Raw genomic sequence first — 9,710 nt, 5'->3', positions numbered from 1 at the left:
TGTAGCGCTTTCCTGACTTCTTCCTTATTTTTCTCAACTCCATTGTATAGTGTTTTGATACATTTTATAATCATTTTTCTGAATTCCTTCTCTGGCATTTCCAAAGCCTGCCCATCTTCCAGTATGAAGTGTAAGTCTACTTCCAGCTCATTTGCCTCAGTCACTGTATCTCGTTTCTGGACATGTGCAGATATGGTCATCTGCTTCTGTTTTGGGGGCATATTCGGGGGTTATCTGTGGCCTTAATACTTGATGGGTATGTATTTTGGTATGTTTTATGCTTTCTGAATGCCTCCAGGTAAAAGTGATCAGGAAATGGGCTTCCCTTTTCACTCTTCTTCTTGAGAAATTTCAAGGTGCCACTGTTGGTCATTTTGACATAACTTAGGATTTAATTTTCAGTCTATTTCCTCTTTTGTCTGCTTGTCATGCTCCACAATACCCGTTCAGTCCTTTTTTCTAGTTATAAACAGTTCAGGGTCAGCTGTGGCCGTTTGGTTTTAAGTGGACACTGTCTCTTTAAATTTCAAGGAGGTCTGTGCACATGCATAGTAAAACCCTCTGAGGATGGGGCTGGGGTGTCCACTTGCTCAGGCACCCCTATAGTCACCAGAATGGAGGTGCTTGGACAGCAAGGGACCAATGAACAGATACCAAAAGAAAAGAATGTCCACACCTTTATCTCTGCAGTTCTGTCAGGCATCTGTGACAGCTCCAATCGTTCCCCCACTTGGTCTAACCCAAGATGGCGGCTGCTGGAGCAGCTAAGCATCTTGAATTAGAAAGCAATGGATTTCTTGCTTCTGCCACAAATTCCCCCAGCTATAAGCCTTCCAACCTTCTAAATATTCCTTTATATGTGGTTCAGAATTCTGGGACCATCCCCCGAGCCTGCTTGGTTGGGTATTCTGTGTTGTTGCTGATGGAACTCCTTACTGCACATCCACCTGATCCACCATCTTGTTTGTTCGCTGTATTATATCATTTAATTCTCACATAATTGATATAGCAAATATTATAGGTATTATTTTCATTTTATGGAGCAAGAAACTGAGACTCAATAAATTTTTGCAACTTTCTTTGTTGTTGTTGTTGTTAAGTGCTGTCAAGTCGGTCCTGACCCATAGCGACCCTGTACAGGGTTTCCGAAGGTGTAAATCTTTATGGGAGTTGAAAGCCTCATCTTTCTCCCGTGGAGCGGCTGGTAGTTTCAAACTGTTGACCTTAAGGTTTGCAGCCCGATTCGTAACCACTACGCTACCAGAGCACCTTCTTTCTTAAGGTTGTTCAATTTGTAAGTGATAAGCACTCTCACCTATGTTTTCTGCCTCGGTATATATCCTGGTGTGATGCTGTGGGATAATGCACTGGACCGCAAGGTCAGTCTAAACCACAAGGTTGGTGATTCAGATTCACCAGTCACTCCTTGGAAGCCCTATACAGGGTTACTATGAGTTGGAACCAATTTGACATCACTTAACAACAGCAATATATGTCCACTATGTGCTATAACTTTGCAATCTCAGCTGTAGGGTTTAAATGTGGCAGAATCCTCACCTAATGTCTATATGCAAGCTCTTTGTTAGCAAGCACATCATTCTCAATAACACCCCCAGTGACATAAATAACAACAGGATTTCCTCTAGCTTTGCTTACCCTCCTCAGCAGCTGCCTCATAGCCCTTTGATATTCCAGCATCACTTCCTGGATGACATGATCAGAAACATGCTCTTAAAACTGCAATGCAGAACTTCCTGGTGCTTGAGTTGTTCTTAGCCTGAGATTGGTATAATGGAAGACTTTGTGGCGTTAGAAGGACTGCTGTTTCTACTTGTTCTCTCGATTTGGTCATGTTCTGTCTAAGAGTCAGTGTTGGTGGAATGCAGCTTTTTAAATTTTCATGGTGTAGCTAACCCACTGCCATTGGGACCCTCCCTATAGGACAACTGCTCCTTAGGATTTCTAAGGCTGTAAATCTTTACAGGAGCAGAGAGCTTCATCTTTCTCTCAAGGAACAGCTAGTGGGTTTGAACTGTAGACATTATGATTACCAGCCCAGTGCTTAACCCTTAAACCACCAGGACTCCTTGCTGTAGCCAAAAAAGCACTATTTTGTAGAGAGGAAATTAAAGGCCCTGGTGAATTATTTCTGAGGATTGGTTGTCCAGCAACTCAAGTGTGACAAAATGAACTTGTGTTTGATTATCTTCTCTCTGTGGAATCGTAGCACAGATTTTTCTCTGGTGGAGTTGTCATTTATTGCTGGTTTATCTCTATATCAAGGAATCTATTAGTTTCTGATGAACTTCTTTTGAAGTATACAGTTTCCAGCTCCTGTCTCTTGCTTGATGAGCCTCCTACTAACATTCAGTTGAGTAAGAAGCTCCCTGTACTCTTTCCTGCTCAGCTCTGGCTCTTGATACAGCACAGACTTGATGTGAGATGTAACCATGCTCAGGTTAGAGATAATAAGTAGATACGTTTGTATTTGCCATGAAGCCATTCACTTTTAAGATGCCCTTTCAGCTATGAATTTGAACAACCACGCATAAGTAAACATTTTAATGATGTGGCAATTTTTAACATGTTGACTTGTTTTAAATTTGTTTTCATTTACTGTAATGTGGCGCTGTAGATAAGCACTAGACTGCTAACCACAAGGTTAAATGTACAAACCCACCAGCCACTCGTTGGAAACCCTATATAAGATTGCTATGAGTTGGAACAGACTCTACAGAACTTAACAACAATGCCCTTCATGATGCCTTTGCGAAGAGGCCATCCATGTTTTTAACTTTTAATGTGGCCACAAGTCCAGAAGTAACACTTGTCCTTTGTCATTGTAAAAAACTAAAAATGCAGTGTTGCACACCCACTATTGTGGCCACCTGGCAGCTCTAATTGCTAAGAAAGCCTCAGCCTTAGCAAGTTGTCACACACTTCCTGTAGGTTGGTGAAAAACCCCATCAGAATTACAAGTCTATAGAAAGCATGTCCTGTCCATCTGCTCACACCTAACCTGACCTTTTAGCTAAAATAAATGTAAAGAGCAAGTGGCTGTACATCAAATATTTTTGCTTTGTTCATTTGTGAAATATAAGCTGTAAGTGGGGAGCCACAGGGAGGAAGTAGGGTAATTGTTGCTTCAGGGAGGGGATTATAATACAAGGTGTTTACTTTTTTTGATGCAAAGCTTATGATATTGTCTGCAAACCTTCACTCAATTCACAATAAAAAGTTTTTTTTTTTTAAAGAAATGCATTTTTGATATTATATAATAAAATATGTCAATATTGGTAAGTTAAAAAAAAAAAAAGAGCAGTGGCACTCTTCCGGTCAGGCTGCCCAGGAGTGGGCTCCGCAATGAGGAACGGATTCCCCTGCTCGTCGTCGCCTTGCTGAATGGGCTGAATCTGGTGTTTGGGCCCCAGAACACCTCACCAGTCTCGGGGTGCCCAAGGCAGAGGCAGCAGTTATGCTCACTCTGGCAAGCAAGTTGAAGCAGGATGACTGTCTCAAAGGGTCCCGCTCGGCAGCCACAGGGTCCAACTCCCCTGGGAGGGTGCCCGTGAGAGACAAGCTGCAGAACTTGAAGCTAATTTACCTCACACCTGTAAAGTGCTTTTTCCCACCCGAACAACCTCCACTGCTTTCAGCTAAGTGTGTCCCTAGATGAGGGTTACTACCAAAGTGAGACGTTTCAGTTTCAAACTGAAGTTCCTGACACATACAACATGGTGTCCCCCAAAGTGAAGTGCTTGACTAGAATCTGGCACCCCAACATTACAGAGACAGGAGACATCTGTCTGAGTTTACTATGAGAACACTCGATTGGCTGGGTTCCCACGAGGACGCTGAAGGATGTTGTCTAGGGATTAAACTCGTCATTTATTGATCTTTTGAATTTTGATGATCCATTAAATATTGAAGCTTCAGAACATTATTTGCAGGATAAGGAGGACTTACAAATAAAGTTAAAGACTACATTAAGTGTCACATCAGATGATGAAAGGAGAGACCTGCAGGAGTAGGGACTGTGTGATGCTGTCATCGCTCAGGTAACCACCAGGAAAGAGTCCCTCCTTCCCCATCCTCACGTGCCCTCTCCGCCCCGCAGGGCTGTCAGCTCATGACAATGTTAAACGGAAGAACAACTTCATAACTGCCCGTCCAAGATAGAGACATCAACAAAAATGCAAGAAAATATTATCTTGGGTTCCAAAGAGTTGTCCGCTTACTTACATTAACATGTTTACTCTTTTTGAAGCTGTGCTGTTGTACAGGCTGTTGAAATTCTTGCAAAGTTTTAATGAATGCAGAATCGAGGCTAGAGCTTGCTGACCCCTTCTAAACGCACTGTTTCCTTCACAAATGATGCTAATGACATATTCAGTGGCCCGTAGATTGACTGTAAGAAACTTGCTGCAAACTCTACTTGGATTTTAATTCTTTCAGCCCCCTCGCCCCATCCCCACCTCAAACGCGACCCCACCCAGATCTCGCCAAGTTCTCAGAATGCATAGAATCACATACTGTCTACCTCACCGAGATGTGTTTTTTTTATTTAATGTAGGTATATTTGAAACAGATGTGTAATTTGCACAACTTAATGTTTAATTTTTTTTAATCCTCATTTAGTCTATTGATATTGTATAGAGCAGTCAGAAAGATATTGGGTCAGGCAGCTATTGAAAAGAAATACAAAGGAAATATGAAAGAAAGGGGAAAAAAAGCAAATGGAAATTAGGGACTGGGTGGAACTTCAAAAAAGCCTTAAGAGATACGAGGGATCTGGAACAAGGATCAGTTATATAATTTGTAGGGTCCAGTCCTGGTGTGGTGCTGTAGGATCAGCACTGGACTGTGAACCACAAGGTTGGTAGTTCAAACCCACCAACTTCTCTTGGAAATCCTATACAGGGTCTCTATGAGTCAGAACCGACTCAACAGCACTTAACAACAACAACAACAGTGCAATATGAAACTGTGAGGCCACTTATTCAATTATTATTAAGAATTTCAAGGCAGTTCAACAGCATTAAAGCAAGCATGAAGTCCTTCTGAGCAGAGGCCTTGTGTATCTCTGGACATGTTTCATGCCCACCGCAAAGCAGCCCTGAGACATGGGGTGGGGGTGGAGTTTCAGGCCAGCCCACTCTAGGCTCTCCTCTATCAGGCCCCATAAGAACAGTGTAATAGTTTATCAGGGCAGAGTTCATGTTCAAAGAAATCAATTTTAACAAATTATGACCCCTGGCCCTAAAAGGTAGCATTTGCCTCTCCTTCTATTCCCCTAGCAGTTTATTCCTATTGCTTTACATTTAGCATTCATCACATCATATTATCTGTCACTTGTCTACACATTTACCTTGCTCTCTAGGCTGTGAGCTACTCAGGACTGTAATCATGTTCTGTTCATCTCTATGTCCTTAACACATAGCACATGTGGTAGTTGTTAAGTGCCTTCAAGTTGGTTCCAACTCAGAGACCCTGTATGGTTTCCAAGGAGTGGCTGGTGAATTTGAACTGCCAACTTTAGGGTTAGCAGTCTAGTGCCACAGCGTCATACCAGGATTTCAGTGCATAGCACATTACTGTTGTTGTTGTTGTCATCGTCATGTGCTATCAAGTCAGTTCCGACTCATAGTGACCCTGTATAGGGCTTCTAAAGCCGTAAATGTTTACATGAGCAGACAGTCTTATCTTTCTCCCATGGAGAGCTTGGGGGTTCAAACCAGCAATCCTTTGGTTTACAGTCCAACACATAACCCACTCTGCTACCAGGGCTCTATATAGTGCATAGTTGTTGTAGTTAAATGTTGTCTAGTCAATCCTGACTCATAACAACCCTATATAGGGTATCTAAGAAGCAGCTGGTGAGTTTGAATTGCCGTCCTTGTGGTTCAAACTGACTTTTGCTCCAGTGCATCATTCTACAACACTGCATGCACTTAACAGCTGTTTGTGGATACGTATCCCTGATCGCCTACACCCACCTATAAGGAAGACCAGTTAATACCACTAATATTCAAATTTACACACCACCCACTAAAGTCAGTGATGCTGAAACTGAAAAATTCTACCAATTTCTTCAGTCTGAAATTAATCAACTATGCCCTCAAGATGTTTTGATAGTTACTGATGATTGGAACGCAAGGCTGGTAAACAAAGAGAAAGAATCAGTAGTTGGAAAATATGGCTTTGGTGAAAGAAATGATGCTGGAGAGAGCATGATAGAATTTTGCAAGATCAATGACTTCTTCATTGCAAATATCTTTTTCAAACAACATAAAAGGTGATTATACACATGGACCTCACCAGATGGAATATGCAAGAATCAAATTGACTACACCTGTGGAAAGGGAGGGTGGAAAAGTTCAATATCATCACCCCAAACAAGGCCAGGGGCAGGCTGTGGAATAGACTATCAATTGCCCATATGCAAGTTTAAGCTTAAGCTGAAGAAAAATTTAAAAACCACAAGAGCCAAAATATGACCTTGAACATATCCCACCTGAATTTAGATATCATCTCAACAACAGATCTGATGCATTAAATAGTCATACCCAAAGACCAAGCTATAAGATGATATCAAGAATATCATACAGGAAGAAAGCAAAATGTCTTTAAGAAGACAAAAAAGACAGAAACGACCAAAATGGGTGTCAGAAGAGATTATGGAACTTGCTCTCCAGTGTAGAGATGCTAAAGCAAATGGAAGAAATGAGAAGACAAAACAACTGAACAGAAAATTTCAAAGGGCAGCTTGAAAAAACAAAATCAAGAATTATAATTAAATTTGCAAAACCTTGGCGTTAGAAACCAGAAGGAAAGCACATGCTCAGCATTTCTCAAGCTGAAAGAACTGAAGAAAAAGTTTGAGCCCCTACTTGAAATACTGAAGGATTATTGGCACTGTAGGATATGCACTGGACTGCAAACCACGAGGTTGGCAGTTCAAATCTAGCAGCTGTTGAAGAGCTCCTTAGAAACAAGGAGAGTGAAACTTTGTGTGAAAAGAAACCCTATGCAGAGTCACTATGAGTCAGAATCAACTCAACAGCACTTAACAAAAGCAACAACATGAGCAAAATATTAAATAATGAAAAAAGCATCAAAAGAAGATGTAAAATATACACAATTACTGTATGAAAAAGAAATGGTCAATGTGCAACCATTTCAAGAGGTAGCATAAGATCAAGAACCAACGGTACTTACGGAAAAAGTCTAAGCTGCACTGAAGGTTTGGGGGGAAAAACAAGGCTCCAGGCATTGGCGGAGTACAAACTGAAATCTTTCAGCAAACTGATGAAGTACTGATGGTGCTCACTCATCTATGCCAAGAAATTTGGAAGACCGCTACCTGGCCAACTTATTGGAAGACATCTGTATTTGTGTCTGTTCACAAGAAAGGTGACCCAATGGAATGTGGAGATCATAGAACAATATCATTAGTGTCACATGCAAGTAAAATTTTGCTGAAGATAATTTTTAAATGGTTGCAGCCATATATCAACAGGCAAATGTCAAAAACTCAAGCTGGATTCAGAAGAGGGTATGGAATTCGCGACATTATGGCTGATATCTTTTAAGCTGGATCTTGGCTGAAAGCAGAAAGTATCAGAACCGAAAGATGTTTACTTGTGCTTTATTGACTATGCAAAGGCTTTTGACTGTGTGGATTATCACAAGCTATGGATAACATTGGGAAGAATTGGTATTCCAGAACACTTGATTGTGCGCTTGTGGAACTTGTACATAGACCAAGAACAGAACAAGAGGATAATGAATGGTTTAAAGTCAGGAAAGGTATGTGTCAGAGCTGTTTTCTTTCATCATATTTATTCAATCTGTATGCTAAGTAAAAAATAACCAGAGGATTATATGAAGAAGAACACAGAACACAGCATCAGGATTGGAGGAAGACTCATTAACAACTTGTGATATGCAGATGATACAAACTTGCTTGCTGAAGATAAAGAGGACTTAAAACTTACTGTTGAAGATCAAAGACCACAGCCTTCAATATGGATTGCACCTCAATGTAAAGAAAACAAAATCCCTACAACTGGGGCAATAAATAACATCATGATAAATGGAGGAAAAATTGAAGTTGTCAAAGACTCCATTTGGGTTGAATCCATAATCAACACTCATAGAAACAGCAGTCAAGAAATCAAATGGCTGATTGTATTAGGCAAATCTGCTGCAGAAGACTTCTTTAATCAAGAACAAAGTTGTCAATTTGAGAACTAAGTTGTGCCTGACTTAAGCCATGGTGTTTTCAATAGCCCATATGCATGTGAAAGTGGAACAATAAACAAGAAAGTCTGCAGAATTAATGCATTTGAATTATGGTGTTGGAGAAGAATATTTCAAGCTCCATGGACTGCCATAAAAATAAATCTGTGTTGGAAGTAATACAGCCAGAATGCGCCTTAGAAATAAGGAGAGTGAAACTTTGTCTCTCATAATTTAAACATATTATCAGGAAAGATCTGGAGAAGGACAGTATGCTTGATAAAGTGGAGCGTCAGCAAAAAAGAGGAAGACCCCCAAGAAGATAGATTGACGCCATGGCAGCAGCAATGGGCTCAAGCATAACAACAATTGTGAGGATAGCACAGTGCTGGCTAGTGTTGTGTTCTGCTGTGCACAGGGTTGCTATGAGTTGGAACTAACGCAAAGGCACCTAACAACAACTGTAATTTGTTGTTGTTAAGTGCTGTCCAGTTAGTTCTGACTCATTGCATATATATATATATATAACGAGGTGCGGGGGAAGGTGGGCAGGCTTCAAGTCCTTTGGTCAAATGTCAGACTTGAGAGATTTGACTCAGGAAGCTGCAGAATAGATAAACCAAGATGACAGGCAGGCAGGTTGGGCAGATAAGATGGCTGGCTGCCAATGCCTCCAGGAATCAGTAGGCAGTAGTACAGACGACTGGCTCAAGTCCAAGAACTGGAGGTCAGATGAATCAGATACAGAATTCAGACCCAGCACACAGCAAGCATGCAAGCTTTGCTTGAGTGTGCAATATTTTAGAAGCAAGTCACATCGCCAAGAAAACTTCCTTTCAATTAATTGGCAGCTCACAGCAGATGTCATCATGAAGGAATGCTATGTTTTAACTGCTAAACCACTGAGAATCCTGCCTTATTCAAATTGACACAAATCCTTAACTATTACAATTGTGTTAACTGGTCTTCTTTGTATGAATGTTATTCTATCACTGACAATGTTATATATACTTCAGGATAGATATTAAAATGTTCTCTTTTGTTTCATTTTATTGTGGCTTAGGTGAAAGTCTACAGAGCAAATTGATTTTCCATTCCACAATACATACACATTTTCTTTCTTCTCATTAGTTGCAATCCCCTCGATATAACAGTACTCCTCTCACTGCCTCCCTGAATTCCCTGTTTCCATTCCTTCTTCTTTCTTACCCTTTACTGCCTTCTGAGCTTTGTGTTGGGGAAACTGCTGCCCTTTTGGACTCATGTGGCTAATTATTCTAAGGAGTATGTTCCTCACGGGTATTATTGTAGGCCTGTCCATTACTTGGCTGAAAAGTGGTTCTCGAGGATGGATTCAGTTACAGGCTGAAGTGTGATTAAGGATCATAGTCTCAGGTCTGTTTTATGATTTTGAATTTTGTTCTACATTTTTCTCCCTCTTTATTTAGGACCCGTAGCGTAGTGGTTAC

The 9,710-nt window shown here is 40.8% G+C and overlaps 1 protein-coding gene and 1 pseudogene across 1 annotated transcript in view; both read left to right on the top strand.

Annotated features, from left to right (window-relative positions):
• CD84 (CD84 molecule) overlaps positions 1–9,710 on the top strand; it is a 72,695-nt gene that overhangs the window by 17,652 nt on the left and 45,333 nt on the right. The gene's annotated exons all lie outside the window — the stretch shown is intronic.
• Positions 3,476–4,006, top strand: LOC102819491 (annotated as a pseudogene).

The sequence above is a fragment of the Chrysochloris asiatica genome, unplaced genomic scaffold (genome assembly GCF_000296735.1).
Source record: "Chrysochloris asiatica unplaced genomic scaffold, ChrAsi1.0 scaffold00042, whole genome shotgun sequence".
NCBI lineage: Eukaryota > Metazoa > Chordata > Mammalia > Afrosoricida > Chrysochloridae > Chrysochloris > Chrysochloris asiatica.
The sequence above is the reverse complement of the archived record's forward strand: the minus strand, read 5'-3'. Positions and strand labels throughout refer to the sequence as shown.